General features: G+C 45.6%; 1 protein-coding gene across 1 annotated transcript in view; it reads right to left on the minus strand.

The window, feature by feature from the left end:
• Nucleotides 1-22686, minus strand: part of LOC144822753 (eosinophil peroxidase-like) — a 65423-nt gene that overhangs the window by 2375 nt on the left and 40362 nt on the right. The gene's annotated exons all lie outside the window — the stretch shown is intronic.

Here is a 22686-nt window from a genome sequence, read left to right on the forward strand (position 1 = left end):
TGAACGCATAATCATAGGTCTGTTCTTGTGTTTCCCAAAAATATTCTCCAAAAACTTTTCCAGGTTTGATTTTGTTCAGTTCAGGTACAACTTTCAACTTTGCAAAAACATCATCAGAGTTTGAAGAATAATACTCCAGGTTACCTGTTTTGTAAAATAAACTAGCTAACACACTACATGTAACCCCATACGTTAAAGGAAGATGGTGATAAGTCACCCCTCCGATACAGATGCAGGTAATTTCACTCTTTGACTCAAATGGCCTTTTCTTTTATACTCTCATTTGCCTTTGCTTTTTCAAAATCAGGCCTAAAAGGAATCACAATTGCTAATATTAACCATACCAACATTAATAACCCTGTGCATATTAACCACATTCTACACCATTTTCTAAAAATGGTAAATTTTGATCTTTGTACATCATTAGTAGGCATTTATTTTCTTTGTTTACACCAACTTTATCACAGTCTTTTCTGACCTTATCTTGTCTCTTTCAAATCGTTTGCACTTACAGAAATGTCCTTATCATCAAAATAAACAATCTTGTACCTTCCCTTTTATAACTCTTAGTTTCACAGTTTAGGCACTCTGTTGGACTTGGCCCTTCTGGCAGGTTCACCCCTGAACTTTTTGCCTTTAAGTGTTACATAATTATAACGATTTATGTTCTTCGCGCACTTTAGCACTGTGGTGCAGTGTAAAGTGCGTGCGCTCTCTGAGTGCGTGTGTGAGATTGGCCTGCCCTCCCATAGGAATGCATGGGGGAATGTGTGTGTCCATGGTAATTCCTGATGCGTGGGGAGTGCAGGTGCGAGTTTGGTATGTGCGGACTCGTGTGATTGAATGCTGTGCGATGATGTGTGCGGCGTTAATGTGTCTAGTGTGGAAGTGCCACTTCTAGAAGTTGGCCTGTCTGTGCAGTAAATGTGCTGGCTTGTGATTGGCTGGGGCTGGCTGGTGTGCCAGGCTCCTGGAGTCAGGATGGGTCTGCCCCGGTGGTGAATGGGAGATATGCAGGTTGATGGCTGGGGATGAATGCACCTGGGACCTGAATAGGGCTGGGCTTTCCCCCCACAATGCTGGCTCCCCCCCCTGTGGTGTGTCTGATGTCCCTGAGCCATCCTGTGAATAGAGAGAGGGGCTGAGCAAAAACAAAGTGCTCAGGAACCAGTTTTATCTGGTTCGCCCCTTGCCCGCACCTTTAGGCAAAGGAATTGTGTGTATAAAAAGAGGCTGTGACTTCTTGTAAAATGTTCTGGTTTCCGGACTAGAATCTACCAGGGGCGTGCTGCTGCTGGTGCCCAGGGGAAGGCTTGCCTCCCTGGATGGCCTGGATCTTGGAGGACTTCTGGGGGACCCCTCTGCCGTGTCTGGAGGACTGGGGGACTTGCTTTGCTGGGAGCTGCGTGCTCCTTTTCCTTGCCACAGGATCTCTCCTTTATCTTTAGGGACCTTTTTGCTTGCCCTAGCGCCTGGGAAACGCTTGATTCTAACTTGCCCTGTTATTTAGGTAGTCGGCCCCTCATGGCTGCATTCCTCATTGGCAGCGCGATGCTGCCCCTTTTGCCCTAGGAATTTCCCGGAGTAGGGATCCCCCCTTGGCTGATTTTTGGCGCGACTCCCCACCTTGCTTATTTGCCAGTTAAAAGCAGCCTTAACGGGTGCCCACCCCGTTTTTACTTTTATTTTTCACCTCGAGGGTGCCTACCCCTCGCTATTGCCCCGAGAACTCACCGCCGCAGCCAAAACCGGAAGTCAGGCAGGACTTCCGGGTTGCTGAAGGAAGTCCCGCCGCGCTCCGATTGGCCGGAGCCCGGCCGAAGGAGGGGACTGCTGCCCCAGAGCCACGAAGGCTCCACACCCTAAGGCTCGGTCCCGAGATGGGGGACCGGGTGAAGACCGGGCGAAGCGGGCGCATTTGGAAGGCGGGGCTCCCATGAGGAGAGAGAGCCCTGCCAAGCGCTCCCGCCGCCAGAGGACGAGCGAGAGCCCCGCCCACTGCACCAGCCGAGAGAGGAAAGCTGCCTGCGCCCCCCAGAGCTGGTGAGTGGCGCTCCTGTGGGGCACGGTTGGGTTGTGCAAGCTCCAGGCCCAGACAGTGCTGGGCGGCCCCATTGGGCAGAGGGCTGCCCCAACGATAGTGCAGAGTCTCAGTGGAGGCTCCATGACAAACAGAGCGGCGCCGTCTAGCAGCGGGCCGCTCCCACAGGTGCTGCGTGTTCATTCTGAGCCTGCGGGCTCCGTCAGAGCTGGCATGATTGTTTTAGGAGCCAGAGTGCTCCAAGGCACACAGTTGTTTTTGGAGCCTAGAGTGCTTCACCGTTGGGCATTGTTTTTGTGCAGAACCTGCGAGGCTCCCACGTGATTTGTGCAGCAGCATGGTTCCTAGAGAATAGAAGGCTCCCAGTTGGTGCAGTTTTGGTTCTTGAGGGGCTAGTTATTGCCCCTGGCACAATTTGCTTCCCAGCTGCCCAGCAAGTACTGTGCAGCTGCACCGTTTAGGTTTTTCCCTCCCTAGGGACATGTACTTTGACTCAGGAGTGAGTCGCACTCCTTCTTCCCTACATTGGCCTTCCCCAGCTGCGCAGCACTTAGTGCCAGCTGCAGCGTTTAGGCCCTGTCCCCAGCTGCCCAGCAAGTAGTGGGCAGCTGCTACGTTTAGGTTTTTGGCGCAGTGGCGTAACCTGGACTTTGTTGTGAGTTATGTGCTTCTTAGGGTGCTAGGAAATGTACTGTGTGTTGTATGTTTTGCGCACCCTGTGTTCTGGTACCTCTGAATGTGTTTTTATGCATCATGTACAAAGTTGCTTTCCTACACCGCTGAATGTGTTTTATGCATCATGTGTTTTACCTACACCGCTGAATGTGTTTTGTGTCATGTGTCTTCCTTACACCACTGAATGTGTTTTATACATCATGTGTTTTACCTACACCTCTGAATGTGTTTTATGCGTCATGTGTCTTCCTTACACCGCTGAATGTGTTTTATGCATCATGTGTTTTACCTACACCGCTGAATGTGTTTTATGCATCATGTGTTTTACCTACACTGCTGAATGTGATTTATGTGTCTTCCTTACACCACTGAATGTGTTTTATACATCATGTGTTTTACCTAGACCGCTGAATGTGTTTTATGCGTCATGTGTCTTCCTTACACCGCTGAATGTGTTTTATGCTTCATGTGTTTTACCTACACCGCTGAATGTGTTTTACGCATCATGTGTTTTACCTACACAGCTGAATGTGATTTATGCGTCATGTGTCTTCCTTACACCGCTGAATGTTTTATGCGTCATGTGTTTTACCTACATAAACAAATGGAATCCTACTAGCAGGGAAGTGTTACCCACAAGGGTGTGGGAGCACTTAGTGTTTTGTAAAATACCCCTCACACACCAAAAGGCCCCTTGGTGTCATGCTTCCTCATAGGGGTCTTTGCACCCCTCTAACGGGATGCGGCGTGCTGCGACCTACGACTACGCGGGAGCACTGACGTTGATGACTTTGTGTGGTGCAAGTGATAGGGATATTTATGTGAGTGGTGGGATTTTAGTGAAGAATTAAAAAGTACCTGGCTCGTGGGTGTACAGAAAAAACTTTATTCACAACCCCGGGCTGGCACTGCTAAAAGAAGTAAAGTGCGAGGTTCTATCTGTCGTGGTTATGGACAGTACCTCAGGTGTGCGTCGACATGTTTCGGAGCATGTGCTCCTTCTTCAGGACGGGGGCACAACTTCCCCACCTTACTCACTAAAATATTGTTTCTTCTTTTTTTCCGATTTGTGGTCTTTGGTCTAAAGATACAGGGGTTAGAAGCATGTTTTAGGTGTTTATTTTATAAACTGTTGAGAATCAGGAAATATCAAAATCATGTTTGATTTTTTGGCTATGTTTGAGTCTTCCACTCAGGAGTTTCAAAAGCAGCACAGGCACAGGCCCCTCGCACATCTCTTGAGCACAGTCGCACATGCGTCGAAAGACATTTTCTCAGAGTTCGCAAAACCTCCTTGTTTTACTAGGCGGCATGGGCCATAATGGGAACTATCATAGAAATAAACACAATTAAACATTTCGAAGTAAAGCCCTTCTGTTTACCTCCCCCCTTTCTAAGTTCACCCAGTTAGTGGTTACCTAGCTTTTAAGCAACACATAAGCATTGTTTTCTTACCATTCTCCGTCATTTCTGCCACAATAATACTTCTAATAAGCATACATGCACAGCTTTCTATTAGGATAAAGCATTACCGCACTATATCAGTAAGACAAATTCACATAATTAATAGAATTACAGTTTACAAACGTTTATTTCTGTGTGTGCTTTCTATTCTATGTTGGTTAATTTCAAGCCACACGATTAATACATATTACAGTTACGTGAAACTGACTTTGAGAGGGGTGTACAAACATTTTTGATTTCACCCTCGCTCCATCACGGGCAAGTACAATCCATTTAGGTCAAGTAGATTATTCAAGTTACTCGACTTGCAGGTCTAATAACATTTTTATGATTTTTCAAGGTCTGATTAGAGGTCGCAGCGCAACTTTTAGCTTGCCCCTAGTGACCCTCGGTAATCCTCTTGCGATCTCTGTCCTGAGAAGATGCAGAGGTGCAGCACATTATTATAAGCAGAAGGTAAAGAGGATTTGCAGCCCTATTCAGCTTCAGCGCTGGAATGGACTGGCCTCTGCTACTGGGAATACCATGAAGCAAACTTCCTCCTTCTTCGCTACAAATGAACAATGCAGATTTCAGATTGTCTCCTGCTCGAAAGGGGTGAGGGAACTGGCAGGGACAGAGTGTTGTGGAGTGGGAGGAGACTGCTCTGAGATGCATTTTTGCCAACGTCTTGTGCCTGTTAAAATGAATTCTCTGGGAAATACTCTGTGTTCTGCTGCAGCGAAAAAACCAACAGACTAGAAGAGTAGCAATGAAAGACAGTCAATAAGATTTAATTTTTTAACCAATGTTAACCTGCAAGTTCGCTGCTGAAATACAACTAGTAAACCAGCAATTCTGTCCGCATTACATATTTAATTTGCAAATCCTTGCACACAGAAACTTTGTTGCAGTACCCTCTCTAGTTCTGCCACAACAGTTCATCATGTGGGCAGGTGCATTTGTTACAAAACTGAAACAACCAGGAAGGATCTCAGGAATCATGTGAGGTTTCATAAAATTCAGCCGAATGAGTGAAGATCCACCTGGATTAAAGACTCCAGAGTTTCTGTACAGCCCAGTATGAGGCTGATGCACAAGTGTATCACTGACATTGTGAGACCAATCGTAGTCCAGCATGCTAAGTGGCTACCCAGTATACCTGCAGCTGCTTCTCAGTGAGTGATCACCATTTTAAACTAGAACCAAGAGGTAAATAAAGGGAGTTATCAGAAGGGGTCAGTCTAGGACCTAGCACTCTTATGTGGTTTGGAAACATTGTGGTTTAAGGTGTATACCCTGAATATGGCTACATACCTGGCACTTATGTTTCCATTTTAAGCCTATGATCACTCTTTTAGAATTTTACACCTGGACCTGGCAGGTTAATTAATGTACTTATAGTATATCAATGCAGCTCTGTTTGTAATGTTTGAGCAGCAACTTAACAACTCTGTCTGACTTAGTTACTTTTTTTATATTTAATCTTTAAAATGATGTTGCATTATTTTAGGTTTTCGCCAGCGATGTCATTTCTGTTTGAACATCAGGGACAAAGGGCGTGTGTTGTCATCTATTAACACATTAGGATACCGGGAACTGTCCCAGTGTCTGGAGGGTTAAAGAGGAATTTTAACCGGAGTATCTCCTTCCTTTAAAACATTAATCACAAAAAATGCTCCAATTGACCAACCAGTGGTCAGAGTTGCTAGTATACTACCTGTGCCCAAGAGCAGGAACAGAAGAGGAGATAAAAAATGAGGGGGGCCTCTCTAGTGGGAGGTTGTGCTAGCCACCACCCTGTGTATGGGAAGGAACACTTTGTTTTAATTACCCTCACACCCTGGTGATGTCATGCTTCATTGGGTCATCCCGACCCCTAAAAGTCGGGGTGGGCTCAACCACAGTGTTGGGAGCTCTTCAGATAGATAAAGGCCAAGGGGATTAAAGATTTAAATACCTCAGTCAGACCCCGGTTTCCCTTTATTCATGGGTCTATCGGGGTCAAAAAAAATCTAAAAAACGGATCTTGTTGGAGTATTATGGTCCTAAGACCCTGTGCCGACATGTTTCAGTCCTGTGTGACCATAAAGGTGTACTTGCAGCATCTGTAAAAGGGCAGATTACATACACAGAGCCAATGGGGTTTACCACTGAGAGGGCTTAATTTAGTGAGTGACCCAGGTACCGATGTAAAAACGTGTGGGGGTAACGCCCTGTTCATTTGTTAAGTTGGCTCCACAGGATGCCGCCATTTAATCCTGTCTCATGAGTTTTCAGATGGTATACCCAACGCACAACAGTATACAGTCTGAAAACTCATGAGACCGGATTAAATTACGGCATCCCGTGGAGCCAATTTAACAAATGAACAGGGCATTACCCCGACACATTTTTACATCAGTACCTGGGTCACTTACTAAATTAAGCCCTCTCAGTGGTAAACTCCATTGGCTCTGTGTATATAATCTGCACTTTTACAGATGCTGCAAATACACCCAACTGAACCCCCTACACTGGCAACTTCCATTGCTGTGTACATCACATGCTTCTTGCTGACTTCAGATGTTACCTTATCGTCCCTCTGAGACTCATGTGGCAGAACTAGTATTCTAGACTCCCCCGCACCGCTCTACTGTATCGGTCTACACGGGCTCAGGATGACCTACTTAAACAAATGTATTACTCTTTGTGAATAATTTTCCACTTACAGGGACAAATGTCCTTTTATTCCCGTGTCACACATTTTTACCGTTCACATTAAACCACGGGCTCCGTTTAACACCCTTTAACACCAACGACTAGGTCTGAACTACATTTCACATCTTCCCTAGCACATTCCCTGACACATCCACGCCAGCGCTGTGACGCCACTTCCGGTAATCCAGAGGGATAAGAACATCCCCCCCCCTGGCCTTTACCGCGCCACAAATAGATTTAAACTCCGGCCCCGCGTTTCACCAGTGCACGAGCCGAGGACCGGAACCGCAATAGGTTGAAATGCTGGGTGAGGAGCCTGAGGATCATAACTGAAGCAAGTGCTAAGCAGCTCTAAGACACACTTTGTATCTGCGTGTAAAGGCATCCTGTGGAGCCAACTGCAACTACCCCATCGACACTGTCACTTCGACCTGGGGCTGCCTGCTGCGCTCCTCTTCCCCACTATCATCTTTTTAATACCATTCTTAGGACCGCTCACATTATCGCTCCAGTCCTGTGTGTAATGGGCAGCCCTCCCGCAGTCGGTAAGTTATGATGAGAATACAAAGAGATGATGGGTATGCATGGATGAGTGTGTATACATGTGCATGGATTTTAATAGTCAACACTATTACGAGGCAGTGCACCATGTTCTGCAATTTGAGACTGTTTTCATTGGTGCAGATATTTTTCTGAAAGCCAGACTAACACACAGATAGTGTTAGAATGCAAGTAAAATCGCCACTTCACTAGGTCTGTCACATATAAGTAGTATGTCACGAACAACTAAGATGATTGGCACAATGAGGGGATGATTCCTCAAACAGAGGCATGCACACAAATGTTGGCATGCTATTCACAATACAACCACCATACACCTATTAGGTATGAAGCACTGAATGTTCTTACTGAATGTTTTTACTTTCTGTCTGTCCCCGATTTAAGCTTTCCGATGGAGATTGGCAGATTACAGACACAAAACTTCACACACCGCAAGGAGTAGCAACTCTGCCCTCGTTTCACGGAGAGGATAGGGACTTCCCAGCCTGTATTACTCCTCACATAGGGGGGTTCTCATTTTGCCCTGAAGAAAGTCCAGGATGTTTATGGCCACACAGGACTGAAACATGTCGGCTCCAGGGTCTTAGGACCATACTACTCCAACAAGACCCGTTTTTTAGATTTTTATTGACCCAGACAAACCCATGAATAAAGGGAAACCCAGGGGTCTGACTGAGTTATTTTAATATTTAACCCCCCTGGCCTTTCTTAATCTGAAGAGCTCCCAAAACTGTGGTTCAGCCCACCCCGACTTTTAGGGGTAGGGGTGACCAGATGAAGCATGACACCACCAGGGTGTGGGAGGGTAATTAAAACAAAAGGTGCTCTTTCCCATACACATGGTTGTGACTAGGACAACCTTCCACTAGAGAGGCCGCCCTCATTTTTCTCTCCTCTTCTGTCCCTGCTCTTGGGCACAGGTTGTATACTAGCAACTCCGACCACTGGTTGGTCAATTGGAGTATTTTTTGTGATTCATGTGTTGTCATCACCTGAAAGGATGTGTGATGACACATCCTGTAATGTCATCAGGGCAAAGGGCTTCTGATGTCACCTTCGCTACCCCTGGCATTTTGATGAATTGACGGCCATGACAAATACCAACAAAAACCACATCGAGTTTTTTTTTTTTAAAACAAACTTTGAGCACCACAGGGAAATTTCCAGTTGACATAGCAAATACATTGCAGCTGTTTTCTGTTTTCTTATCATACACATGTGTATTAAAGTTCTGATTGCAGAAACCAAAGTAAAGTGATGTAGTCGCCTGTCTAAGAAACAGGAGTCCATACATGATACCAATATCACATTTGGTTCGGTATGCAACATCTTTACAAATCACTCCATTAACATATATTCCCTCCCACCCTCTACCACTCTCCTGGCGGTTCCTACTTGTCCCACGACAGTGTGTATTTGGGTATATGCACCGCTTGATACAACCTACTGTTGGTGTGTGAATGATCATACCATTTTGACACTGTGCAATTATTTAAATCTTGAACTGCATACAACGGGTGTAATGTGGGGTAACCGTGACATGCTGTGGGAGAAGATCTAGTCATTTAAAACCTTCTACCATGAGATCCGATTAGATGGGGATGGGGTGTGTTCTCAATTTGAGCGCCTCTTCACGCCTAATTCCCGCACTTTCTGCACCACTTCCTGCCACAGATAAAGTGGTGCATCTTGAGGATCATGATCATCGCTCATATGGCCAATATGAGGGTAGATCAAGGAAGCGCAGCTGGACCTTCAAAGTACTTGCGCGTTTGCGGAGGCCCAACAAACACTACAGCGTGTTGTCAGCGATCTGAAAATGTGTAATCCCACAATTGCGTTTCGGATCCCTGCCCAATAGTCACAAGGTTGAGGGCAAGCCCGTAGCATGTGGCTAAAGCCCGCCTCCTCAGATCTGCAACACGGGCAGTAGAGTTGGCTGTTTGGGAACATGTGATGTAGTCTCTTTGGAGTTAAATAGGATCTGTGTAATAACATTATTTGTATGAATTTAAATTTGGCGTTGCAGGATACTCGCTTGGGGTGCTCTATGATACCCGCCCATGTTTTGTCAGTTATTGCAACTCCAGTTGTCTCCGTCCATTTGTCCTGAGGTCAGTAAGTTGAATGGATGCCTCTGCCTGAATACCAACATATAACCATTTAATAAGATGGCAACCCTCCCCCATATAATACAGTGAGCGGACCAGAACCACATCCAGATATGACCACAATATTATATGTAGAAGGTAAACATGGCTTGCAGCCCTATTCAGCTTTAGTGCTGGAATGAACTGGCCTCTGCTGCTGGGAGTACCATGAAGGAAACATCCTCCTCCTTTGCTACAAATGGACATTGCAGTTTGCAGTTTGTCTCCCGTTTGGAAGGGTTGAGGAAACTGACGTGGACAGAGAGTGGTGGAGGGAGTAGTGGAGTTTGCTCTGAAATTTATTTTAGCGAACATTCATACTTGTTAAATGCATTCTATACATACATTACATAGGTTAATATAACATCAAAATAATGTAAACACAGCTAAATATACTACAGCACAAATGGAGAAAATAAGGAGATAAACTGACCATAGCACACTAGAGCTCTATAGCAAAGCCTACAAAAGAGCGATCAGAACCACAAAAACATGCATATCTGAAGACTGCCCTTCCAAAAAACTCCATAAAATTATAGCAGAATTCCACAATCCAGGGTGCCTAAGCACAGAAACACCCAGCAACAAGAATTCTGTGACAAATTTTCAAAGTCTGAAAATTACCTAAATGAAAACACAGACACCACAACAATGCCTAACCTAACCTTGAAAAGAGACAACCATCCATCAGTGCATACTATCAATACTCTGTTTTAAAATGTTTTCTCAATATGATCATTGTAACCAGACCACTAGGATCACCATCAGATCCTGCACTGCAAGAATCTTTCACTCAACCTGTGCAGGAGAGGTAGCCAGATGCCTACTCAGCAAGTCCATGGAACCCAGTTCATTCCCACCTGAGTTCAAAATCATCTAAGTAAGGGCCATATCAAATTGACCATTCTTAGGAAAAGATTTTAAGAGAGCAGTGTTTACTCAACCCTCTAATTTTACCAAACAATATGGCTTACTGTCAGACCAACAGTCACGTTTCAGACAAGGCAGAGGCGCAGAGGCACAGAGTCAGCCCTTATATATAACTAATGATCTAAAACTCACAATGGACAAAAACAGATTTACTGTCTCATTACTTCAGAATTTATCAGCTGCATTGGACACTGGCCACCACCACACCCTACTGTAAAGACTTCACAATAACAGCATTTGTGAATATGATTTCAAATGGATTGCTTCTTATCTCATAGACAGACAAAGTGTAGTGCAAGTACGCCCTTCCACATCGTCCCAAAGAGTGCCTTCTACACAATAACTATGTCATCTTCTCATACCTTGCATTTCAACATAAACTGCAAGCCATCCTTACACTCTCAATCTCCAAGCTTGGATATGCCAATAACCTATACATTGGTGCATCCATATTAATTATATGCAAAATACAACTCATCCAAAATGCTGCTACAATGCTTCTTCTCCACCTTCACCCAAGAGAACACAAACCCCTATCCTGCCATTGCTCCACTGGTAACCTACAACTAGAAAGGCAATGTTCAAGGCACTCTGCACTGTCCATAGAGCCTCCCAAGAAAAAGTACAGCTATACCCACAAGTTAAATTAAATTCAAGCAATACAAACCACACAGAAAACTGTGCACCAAGCTTGTACCACTTATCATTGTATCGCGAACCATAAGAAATCTGTAGGAGGCACTGCTTTTTCAGTACTTGCTGCCATGCTCTGGAACTCACTACCAGCCAGCATTATAAGCACATAAGAGCATACACACTTCCAGAGACAGATGGAAACTTGGCTATTTCCTAGATAAATGCATCACTTGCAGACGGGCAATAGATCCCAGAAAACAGTCACAGCCTCATGCTCTGTCCTCAGTTTACACCAATAAATTGCAAACAACTCAACCTGCAAACTACACTGCTTTCATTATGCAGGTAAGCAAAAAAGGCTTAACGATGGCTCGCCATGACATTATATAGTAATGTACTTCCATATATACATGCTATGGCCCACAGTAATATAAAAAAGCATAACACGCAGTAGTCAGCAACAACTTGTAACTTTTTACTATCAAATTCACTTAATACACACTTGCTATGAGGGTGTCCATCACCAGCACTGTACAGCTCAAAAAACAAACCACCAAATGAACAGCATGGAATAAATGGAGATCTGTCACACATAACAGGACAGTTTTGATGGACTACAATGTAGTCCATACACTGAAGGTCTAACACATCAAGATAATCAGATCACTTCTTTACATCTCACATAGACATTTGGGTATAGGATGATATTAAAAATACTTGGCTTTAGATCTCTCCTCTTCGCTCGTCCTGCAACCATGCCAGGTTAAGACCACATCTATATACAGAATTTCAGTGCAGTACCCGCTAAGCAGATTAGATCATAAGAAACTCTATAAAGGGACCTGCAGATCTGTTCAAAAGCTAACAGCATACTGAAAACCATAAAAATGCATGTCTATCTCTTACACTTAATCATCCAACACACTGTTGCGATCTGCGTCTTAAGGTGTCATCACACATGACATAGAAACGCTACCCACATAGGATCAAAACAAAAACATCATTCCAGCCACACACTCTACATGGCGTAGCATGCTACTCAAGTTGGCAAGTGCTTCTGCACCCCACATAGTAGTAAGCGCTATATAAATGCTGCAATATAATACAATGCTCTTGTTTCATTGCTTCAGTGACAGCAGCCTAGCAGTGACACCTCTCCCCTAGGTCCTTCAAACGGGTTTTAGTCACGGTCAGACAAGCCCTGGCTGTGATGGGTGTGGAGTGTGCTTGTTGGACTCAGGTTGTAATCCATGGTGAGGCACAGGAGCAGCAGATGACTTTCCAGCCTGAGCCCAACACACAGATAGCAAACACATCATGGACATCAACAGTGAAAGCTTCCCTCTTGGCACATTCATCTGATACAGCACAATACTTGCAGTGTAAACCTCTAGTTCTGCATACTAGAGCTAAAGTATGGACAGCCTGATAACCAGGGGCAGAGAAATGAAGGTTAAAATATTTTGTCCAGCAGGCACCAGGGAAGCTATATACAGGACAAATGCTCAATCCGAGAGTAGGCATGAGAGGGTAGTGACCTCTACTAGAGCTACATGGCCATGATGGCTGCACAACAGAGGCACTCCTACAGTTCTGTGAGAGACAGGAAGCAGCCTTGCAAGTGGCTCAATACAGACAACCCCGTAAAGGTGTTATAACAGTTGAGAGGCAACAAAACAGAGTACCCATTCAAAAAGTTGTACATAGGACCCCAAGAGTCAATGAAATGAATAGACCTTTGATTGTTTCTGCAACTCTAATCAATTTCTTCTTCACTGAATACAGATCAGTGCAGCCGATGCATTTCACCTAGTTACAAGCCTCCTCTGGGTAAAATCATGTGTCAGGTCAAATGCACAGTTCAAAACAGACATGGCGTTGCAATTGGTATATAAATATTCCAAGAAGGCTCTTATGGCAACAGTAAGCTCGAACATTCTGTAGGCTGTGGGTAGACTTAGGAATAGGCTTCTTCTTTTTTTTTTTTTTTTAAACCTTTATTGAGTCAATCAAAGTATGACAAGCGCAGGCCTACAACCACAGAGGCCGGCCGCAAACACAGGAATCAGATCAGGAGTAATGCACGTATATACGACCAAACAATATCGACAATACAGATACAGCATGTGATTGTATATGCCTCAACGCAGAAGGATATCAAAGGTTTAATTTTAAAGTTATAATGAAGCAGAAGTGGCTGTACTATCAGTGGCGTCACACCATAACATTAAGTTAAGAAGAGATGGGGGGGAGGTACCCCGCAGTGCAAACAAGTCCAGGTGATGAGCAATATGAACCTTGGGCACACTATGCCCGCCGAGGCTGACGAGGAATAAAAGACAATGTAATAGCAAGCGATTAGCGAGCACACCCTCCCGAAAACCCACCCTCCGGAGACAGTAAGGTATAGGCAAGTATAGACGCCAAACAGAGAAAGAAAAAAGATAAGGAGAGAGACTCCCAGTGAGATACACAGTACAATCCCGGCATAGATCACAAAGCGGAGCTAACCCCAAAAGTCAAAGACAGCCATGACAGTTCGGTTCTTCACGATAATCTACGTCGCCAAAGCCAGCAATCTCGCAGAAAACGAAGCGTCCCAGATAGTACAAAGCAGTGGCATCGGATCTAGGGCAGGATACAAGATAAAGTCAGCCCTGACCAGTGCGATTCTTTATGAAAACCCATGCCACCCAAGCCACAGTATTCATGTGGTAATCGAAACGTCCATAGCAGTTCGAAGCAGCTGAATCGGACCGAGGACAGGATACAAGATGGCGGCATCCACAGGACCAACGGGGAAAGATGAAGGAGATAAGCAGACCTCTCCGATGGTCACTAAAGAGCTGTTCTTGGCGATCAAAACCTTCGGCAACGATGTTTCGCCGAGCAGGAGTCATACCGGGAAAGCTAACTACGGTCTTAGGTGCAACATTCACGAGGCCAAAATCATCGACGTGAGCTGAATCAGGCTGCCGCGTGGGAACCTCAGAACAGTAGGCCAAATCTTCCACTGGAACCACAGAATGCCGATCGTGTGTCGCAGCATCATCGTCCGGTCGCAAGCAGATATTTCCCAGCGTTTCTGACACTCGGTCATACGTGACTGTGAATTGAGAGTGGAGCGCCCCAATGGCGGCCATCACGGACCTCAACGATGGTGCGCCATCTGTCCTCTCCATCTCCCCCCCCCAAAGAGACAAAGCAGGACTCGAGCCCCAGACTCACTTCCGAGGCTCCAGGCACACACGAAGCCGATGGCAACAGCAGGCGCTCCCTCAGCTGGTGATCACGACACCTTCGCCGGCCGCGGGGGCCCCCCCTTCAACACCGCCGTCCTCAGCAGGGTCTCCGGGCGAGCGCCCCCGACCGCGGCGCACGATGCGCACCCTGTGTCACGAGACCGAGTCCTCAGTGCCAGCTGGTAACTGGATTGCAGATCGGAGATGCAGAAAAAGATCCGAGTACGGAAGACCGGACGAAACACTGGTTCCACAGCCGCTGCTGATCAATGCCAGCCCGGATGGGCTAGAAATCGAGGTCCCGGCTTCAGCCCTGGAGTAGGCCGAAAACGGAACACGACATAACTCCACCACCCAGTATGTTAGGGAGTCCGGGATTGCACCATCGGTATCAGGCGAGCTTCATACACACGGGAGTCCGGCGTAGGTAAAGGATAAATGACAGGATATGCGAGCTGCCGGCGGAGGTCGACGGAGCCGGGAGCTTAAGCAGCCATCTTGGATCGTAGCGTAGCTCCTCCTCCGAATAGGCTTCTTTTGAGTGGGTAATGACATCCATCCATGTAGGGCCATATTCAGCAAGGAGTGTCCAACAGCCAGCATTCTGCGTGTGTAACACTCGACCATAAAGCCATTAGGGCCAGGTGGAATAGAGGCAGTGTTGCGTAAAGAGTGTGCAATCCTACACATCACACTCTCCAACTTTGTTGCTGTCTGACATGGGCAGCAGGAGCATTAAAGAAACTGCTGGTGTGAGGCCTGAGTGCACTTGTGACACTGGGGCTAGAGGTTAGTGCAATGTAGCACGGAAAGTAGACGGCCTCGGAAGGTGATAAGCGGGTGAATGCTGTGCTGCTCTTTTGTGAATGGCATCACAAAAGTGGCTGCTGCAGGGCAAAGGAGTAGCACATTCAGACTTAGTGAAGCGCCAGGATGCCCGTCGGGTGACAGTTGCGCTCTACAAGAAGGTTTTACATACATACATACATACATACAATGCAATAGCACCTATCTTCCAGCTGCTTCAGGCACAGGTGCCGGTTCCTAGCCAGGACTGGCAATGTCACCCAAGCGTTTTGTAGGCAATAATGTGCTCTCTCCAAAATAACTCAGCAAAAAAACAACTAGTAAGCATTTCTCTGAAAGTACCATGTATCACTACACCATTCTTTGAAGCCCAACAGCCAAAAATGGTGGAAATAGGTGAGCAGAGGGGCTGACTGGACATCACATTGTTTTCTTCCTCATCTTGTTTTTCTATGTTTATTGAATGCAATAGCAACGGATCCAACTGTAATGTAACTGCAATTGATTTAACGCTGTAACATGCCTTAATCCTCATGTAAAGCGTTCCGATACCTCCGGGTCTAGCCTTGTCTTCCTCGTCTCCTCGCTGTGTCTCCTACCCCCTCCCCCATCTCTCCCCTCCTTCATTCTTTGCCTGCCTCCGCTATTCCTTCCCTCTCTCCCCTGAATCTCTTTCCCCCTACCTGCTTTGTTTATCCCCGTGCCTATGCTCTGCTCAGTCTCCCTCCCCGTCAACCTTTTACATTATCCCCTTACCCTTCTACACACCTTGAACAAATGGATGTAACTCGTAATTGATGTAATTTCTGTAATAATGTGTAATTTGTAACCTATGCAACCCTACCAGCCCGACTCCCTATTATGGCCCCCTCTAGTATGCCCTTGTCCAAAGCACTCCTACTCCCCTTTTTGGGGCAGGATCCAGCATTTTTGCCCTGGAGTCTCAGAGACCCTTCTGAGAGAGTCCACAGTGACAAGGGAGTCTCACATAGTGGAGGTCTGGGATTGATCCCCTTACCTCTGGAAACCGTCTCCTACCCAGCCGTAAGTCGGACACTGTTCATGCTGGGTTTTCTACCCTCTCCCCCCCTCCTCCTCCTCCTCCTCCTCCCTCCTTCATTCATTCTTCTAAGTGTGCCCATGACCAAAGCTCTCCTCTCCCCTTGTTGGGAAGGGATCCAGCATCTATGCCCTGGAGTCTCAGCGACCCTGCTGAGTCCACCGTGACAAGGGAATCCCACAAAATGGAAGACTAGAATTTATCCCTTTACCGCAGGAAACCGTCTCCCACCCAGCGGACATCAGGCAAAGTTACTTCCTCATCTCCTTGCTGTGTCTCCTACCCCCCCACCCACCCCTCATTCATTCTTTGCTTGCCTCACCCATTCTTTTCCACTCTCCCCTGAATCTCTCTCACTACTTACTCTGTTTTTCCTTGTGCCAATTCTCTGCTTAATCTCCCTCCCCGTCTCCCTTTTACATTACCCCCTTACCCTCTACACGCTTTGAACCAACTGATGTAACTTGTAATTGACGTACCTTCTGTAACAATGTGTAACTTGTAACCTATGTAACTCTCCTCATGTAAAGTGCTCCGATACCTCCGGGACTAGCCAGCGCTATATAGAACTCAAGTAAATAAATAAGCAAAGAGTTCTCCCCCAGCCAATATATTGGCAAACACACAACAAAACAAGCAACGGTCCTTACATTATCCCATGTCTCGTAGAAAATATTTTTTCCTGAGTATTAATGCCATGAAGAAGAAAGTGTTAAAACAGAAATAGAAAAGATTAAGACTCAATAAGCATATTTATTAGTAACAAATATAACATTTTAAGTTGATTGACTTGGAATAATACCAGTATTTGGATAGTTCACCCTGAATATGTTGCAAGGCAATTAGCTGAGCAGATAAACTAGAAGTACAGGGAAAAATGCTTCCAGCTTTATCTTGTGCAAATACCGCATAATAAACAATTGCAAGGAAGAAGAATATATGCTTTATGAAACCATATGTCTTTCATGATCACAGTAGTATGGACAGGCTTGCAGGATCTTCTGACTTCATGATATGTAAAAAAATAAAAAAAACATCTGAAAGAGACTTTGTCTAGCCTACCTGAGGGTCTTCTAGCTGCTCATTTGTCCTAGAATTTGGATTCAAATCAGATAAACTTCATGATTCATATCCTTTTAGATTCGACATGTGACCACACACTGATCCACCGCTCACACAAGCGATGCAGAGGTTCTCAGGTGGAGTTGAGAAGAGGAATCTTGTTCCTGAATGTATTATGAGACACATGGACAGATTGAGGCTAGGACTGATACATGGCAGTCTTCACAAAGGAAAGGACTGTATCATTGTTAGCTTTAAAAGCCCACAGGTCGCCCCTTACATTTGCAATTGGCTTGTAAGGCCTGACAAGTCCACCATTGAATTAGTGTCTCTCTCACACTTCTACCCAAATGTTTGCAATTCAGAGGTGGGGAGCGACCTGGGCTGGACTAGAGTGGGTTTTGCAGTAGATGGCTCACGATACAGACCCAGGCACAATGTATTTCCCGCTCATAGTAATTTCATTCACCACAATAGATTTTCCTGCCTTGATCAGGTGGATTGACCACAAAAGGGTGATAGTCAACAGTCTACAGAAAAATCTGCCTATGGGGTTCCAGATAGGGGGGAAGAGAGAGTTGCTCAGGAAATTGATAATAGGGCGCAGGACCCCGATAAAGAGGGAAGGCCTACCCGTGGAAGTAGTTCGGGTCAAGTAGAGTCATCACCTAATACCCGGATTGCCCTTAACTTGCAATTAGTGAAGTCGGCCCCAATACCGATTAACCTGGTTACTAAAACTGGCTCGCGAAACCCTGACTCTCCCCCAGTTACTGCACCTTCCCTCCCTTGTGGGCCAGGTTTATTACTGCAAGGCCCGGGGCTGAGAATTTTTTCCTGGAATGTGGCAGGGATCATAAACAAGGCAGGTACACCAGATTGGGATCTCCTGACAAAGGGCAGTGACATCTTCCTCTTCCAGGAGACATGGGCGAGGGAACCACAGACTAGAAGAGGGTTTGATACTTTTGAAATCCCAGCCAAGTGGAACGGGAGGGGGAGGCCTTCGGGCGGTTTGGCGATCTGGGTAGCAAGTCACATTGGGTGTCAGGCGGAAGAGTTGGTTACTTTCTCGCAGGACATCCAGTGTGTGCTGCTCAGATGGCCTAATGGAACTTCATGGGCAATTGTTAATGTTTACTCGCGACCAGTTGCCGCACCTAATGAATCCCCTACCCTAGATGAATTGTCTTCCTTTTTAGGTCAATTGTCAGGTGACTATAAGATAGTGTTGGGAGGGGACTTCAATTGCCATTTTGAACCCCTAGAAGGACTAAAAGAGGGTGCTCTCACCGCTGAGGACGACCATTGGGGTGTTCCATCTTCGTCTTCACCTCACCCCAAAGCGTGGTCCCCGTTGGCACTACAACTTACGTCCCTTACTTTGAATTTCGCACTGAGGGCATGCAATGGGCGTACCCCATCTGACACCCCCTCACTGTGTACTTTCAACAGAAATGGCCACGAGTCAAGGCTGGACTATATATTAATAGATATCACCATGTGGCCCAAACTTCACGACTTCAGGGTCCTACCGAGGACAGACAGTGACCACAATGCCCTTCAACTGGAGATCCAGCATCCAGTCCCCCTAGTAGGTCCGCCCCCCACCACTGCCTGTGGAGATGACCAGGGGGACTTGCTTCTCTCTACCAACAGGCGCCGTGTTAAATGGGGAAAGCTACTTGACACAGATGACGCTCTAAATAAGCTATATGGCCTAGTACTCCCCAGGTTCACGGAAGTGGACGCTCTCATAAACCAACCGAGACCTCTTGATTACAATGAGAGACTAGCTAGCATCCACCAGGAACTAGTGAGGGACCTTGCAGAGGTCTTCCATCCGGTGGTACAATCACGGAGGAAAAAGACACGCACTCCTACTTGGTATACTGCTTCCTGTAGGAAAATTAAGTCCGTGTTAATTGCTACCATCAAAGAGGGCACTGATAAGGCTAGGGTTGCACAGCTCAGGAGGGAGTATAAAGCAGCAATGGCCAATGCAGGGCAGAGTGGGATTGGAACCACTGGCATGACCTGTCTGAAGCCCTAAAAGCTAAAGACTCCAGGAAATTTTGGGCTCTGGTAAACAACGGGATGGGGGAACTCAAATCCGCAGTAGAACCTAACATCGCCCCCTCTGTCTGGGAGGCCCATTTTGGGGCACTTTACCAAGACACCACTCTATGGCCCGAGGGAGTGGCGGTCGAGCCCCCCCATAGTCCGGATATGGCCCTGGAACTCTCCCTAGGTGAGGTGGTAACTGCACTGGAGCGCCTAGCGCTGGGGAAGGCGCCGGGGTTGGACAAGCTACCGGGGGATCTCTTTAGATACCACCCTGACATTTGGGGTCCGTATCTTCACATCCTCTATAACGCCATCTTAGGAGGTATGGCGGTCCCCTGCTCTTGGCTGGGGGCAGAGATTGTGCCAATACACAAGAAAGGGTCTCCTCTGCTCCCGGCCAACTACAGGCCGATCAGCCTTATAGATGTCCCCCAAAAGCTTTTTGTGCGCCTCATCCTGAACCATCTGTTAGACTGTGTGGAGGACAATGACATCATGAGTCCCCTGCAGGCTGGCTTCAGAAAGAACACGTCGACCATGGACCAGATCTTCCGCCTCGTCCTCCTTTACTGGAAGACGGTGAGGTTGGAGGGGGGAAGGCTGTACATGGTCTTCGTGGATCTGAGGTCAGCCTTTGACCTAGTCCCGCGCAGGAAACTCTGGGAGGTTATGGAAAAGTTAGGAGTTCCCCCCCAGCTACTTAGTATCATAATAAGGCTGCATGAGAACAACTATGCGCAGGTCAGGTGCGGGAGGGATGGTAACCTCTCGTCCAGGTTCCCTGTCAGGCGAGGGGTGAGGCAGGGTTGTGTCCTGGCACCGACCCTGTTTTGTCTATTCATCGATAACGTCATATCACATCTAGAAAACGTTAAGGACAATGACGCCCCATATTTGGCAGGCAGGAGGGTTCCGATTGTTGCCGATGATACCCTCCTGCTTTCCTGCTTTCCAAATCCCCCATGGGAATCCAGAGGATCTTGGATGGATTTGGTCTCTTCTGTCGACAGTTGAAGTTTCCCCCGATGTAATTAAGAGCACTGTCACTCGACAGAGGTAGAGAACCAATGACAGGAACGTGTAGAATCAAAGGTAAGATTTCCTCGATCACAATAAGAGCTCAATGTCTTGAGGGCTTCGTTCTGGATATCGCTGGATCCTACAGAGCTGAACCTTCATCCTCTGCGGAAGAAAAAAAATGTGTTACTGAAGAAATGAGGGAACATGCCACCAATGCTAAATGAATAGGGGGAGGTAGGTAGGGTTAAGAAATGAGGGGAGTGTGTGTGAGTGGAAGGTAAGTGTGATCGACATACTCTCGGTGTGAGTAGGACAGGAGTCTGGTGTGGGAAGGAAGGCAAGCAAAAGTAGGATACACCACATACCTGGATGTAAAGTGGGCATGTACGAGGAAGATAGCATCTGTGGTAGGAGTAATAGCACTGTATTGTTGATTAATTAAAATCTTACAATATTAAAAGAAGAATAAAAACATCATGAGGGAAATCAATTCAGCCATGATTAAAATCACTGAATGTTATTAAAATAATTATTACATATTTAGATTGATCAGAAACTGACCGTAGTATCCCATTTTCATTTCCACTGCCTTCATGAATTTTACAAATATACATTTCAGTGCTGTATCAGATGATTTAAAGCATGTTTTCACAGCTTGTCTGCATGAACAAATGGCCAGCTGATTAAACGGTATCCTAAACCTCCGTCTTAGTTCCAATAAGGCTGGGCTATACAGATTAAATAAATGAACTTCTCTTCACCAAGTTTACACAGCCTGCAAGAGGTTGGTTGTGTTTGTTGCAACCAGGGCATTCTGTGCGCAAGGCCTGGAAGTATTCCAAATCATGGTCTTGTGAACCTTCCTTTTGTAGCAGGGACCATCCAGACTCTAAATAGTACGGTGATTTAAGCATTTTAAATTCATTTATAAACATCCATGCATGCAACCTAGGTGCAAAATAAATCCTTATCCTTTAGCATGGATTTTTTTTTTTATTAAACAATTGATTTTTTTAAAAACATTGCTGGAGGCAGAAGCTTTTCCTATAAAGAATGAATAGACAAATATTCTAGTACCTCAATTAAATACTTCCATACTGGTGAATTTGGATTTGTTTGAACTTCATGCCAAAGAGTTTGGACAAACAGACTTGAAATATTTGATATGATTATTTTCCAGATTTTGACGAACTATCCTTTTTGTGCAATAATTTGGTTTAGCGGACCAAATTCTAATCTGATCCGAGCTGGCGAGAAATTGCATTGAACGTTAAAAAGAGATCTAAATATTTTAGCGGCAATTATATTTAATGTTACTGCATCTCTACCCAGCATCGCCTCACTTCAATACAAGAAAGTTGATAAATGTTTTGCAGATGTTATTTTGTAGCGGTTGGTGGCTAGAGCCTCCTAGTGACTTCTGTAATGAACGGAATGCCAAGAGTAAGGTGTTTGCTTTTCTCTGTAAATCCATCTCAGGTTGCTTCAAGAAGCCCTTATCAAATATTACTCCGAGATATTTATATGTTTTAACTTGTTCTAGTTGCAGTGTTTGTAGTAACCACTTACATTTTTTAGCATGTGTGAAAAGGAATGCAGATAAGAGACAAGAGTTGGATGTGAACAGAAATGCGAGTAGTAGAAAACAATGTCGTAGATTTCCTATTGGTAGTGGAAAATACGACTGGCTGGGAATATCGAATTCCAAATCGATGGGACAGAATATTTTATAACAATAGCCAAAGTACCAAAAGGTAAATTCTTCGAAAACGGTAAGTATTTACTAATCTTAACTCCACATCTATGTGCCGTGAAGATATACATCACCAAGGTACGTATATGTGGAATTAGGTATCGAAAATGAATAGAAATCTAAGTTTCTGACCTTCATAGCTGCAAACAAAAGAACAATTGCACTAGCAGAAGTGGTTCTTTTTATATGGGTTGCTAGGTACCGACTCATCTCGCAAAATGAGAAAATGGAACAAAAAAACCTTGTGCTAGCCTTTGCCGACACCACTAAGAGATGGAACTGCTGACCCCAGTGGCTTCCAAGCAGCACATTCGGAGACAAGAACTAGCTCCCTGCCCAAGCCCAGCACATGCGCGGGAAAGGTATCTAGGAGCACTGCACTGAACATTTATCAGAAGAGTGAGATGAAATGTAAGCACATACTTTAAAACAGAAAAAGTGTCTAACCTTGAACTGGAAGTCTTGGAGGGGAGGGGGTATTTATACTTCATAGCAATGTAAATTAGACAAAGGATCATGCTGTGCTTAGTATCTGTTTT

The sequence above is a fragment of the Lissotriton helveticus genome, chromosome 3_1 (genome assembly GCF_964261635.1).
Source record: "Lissotriton helveticus chromosome 3_1, aLisHel1.1, whole genome shotgun sequence".
Taxonomy (NCBI): domain Eukaryota; kingdom Metazoa; phylum Chordata; class Amphibia; order Caudata; family Salamandridae; genus Lissotriton; species Lissotriton helveticus.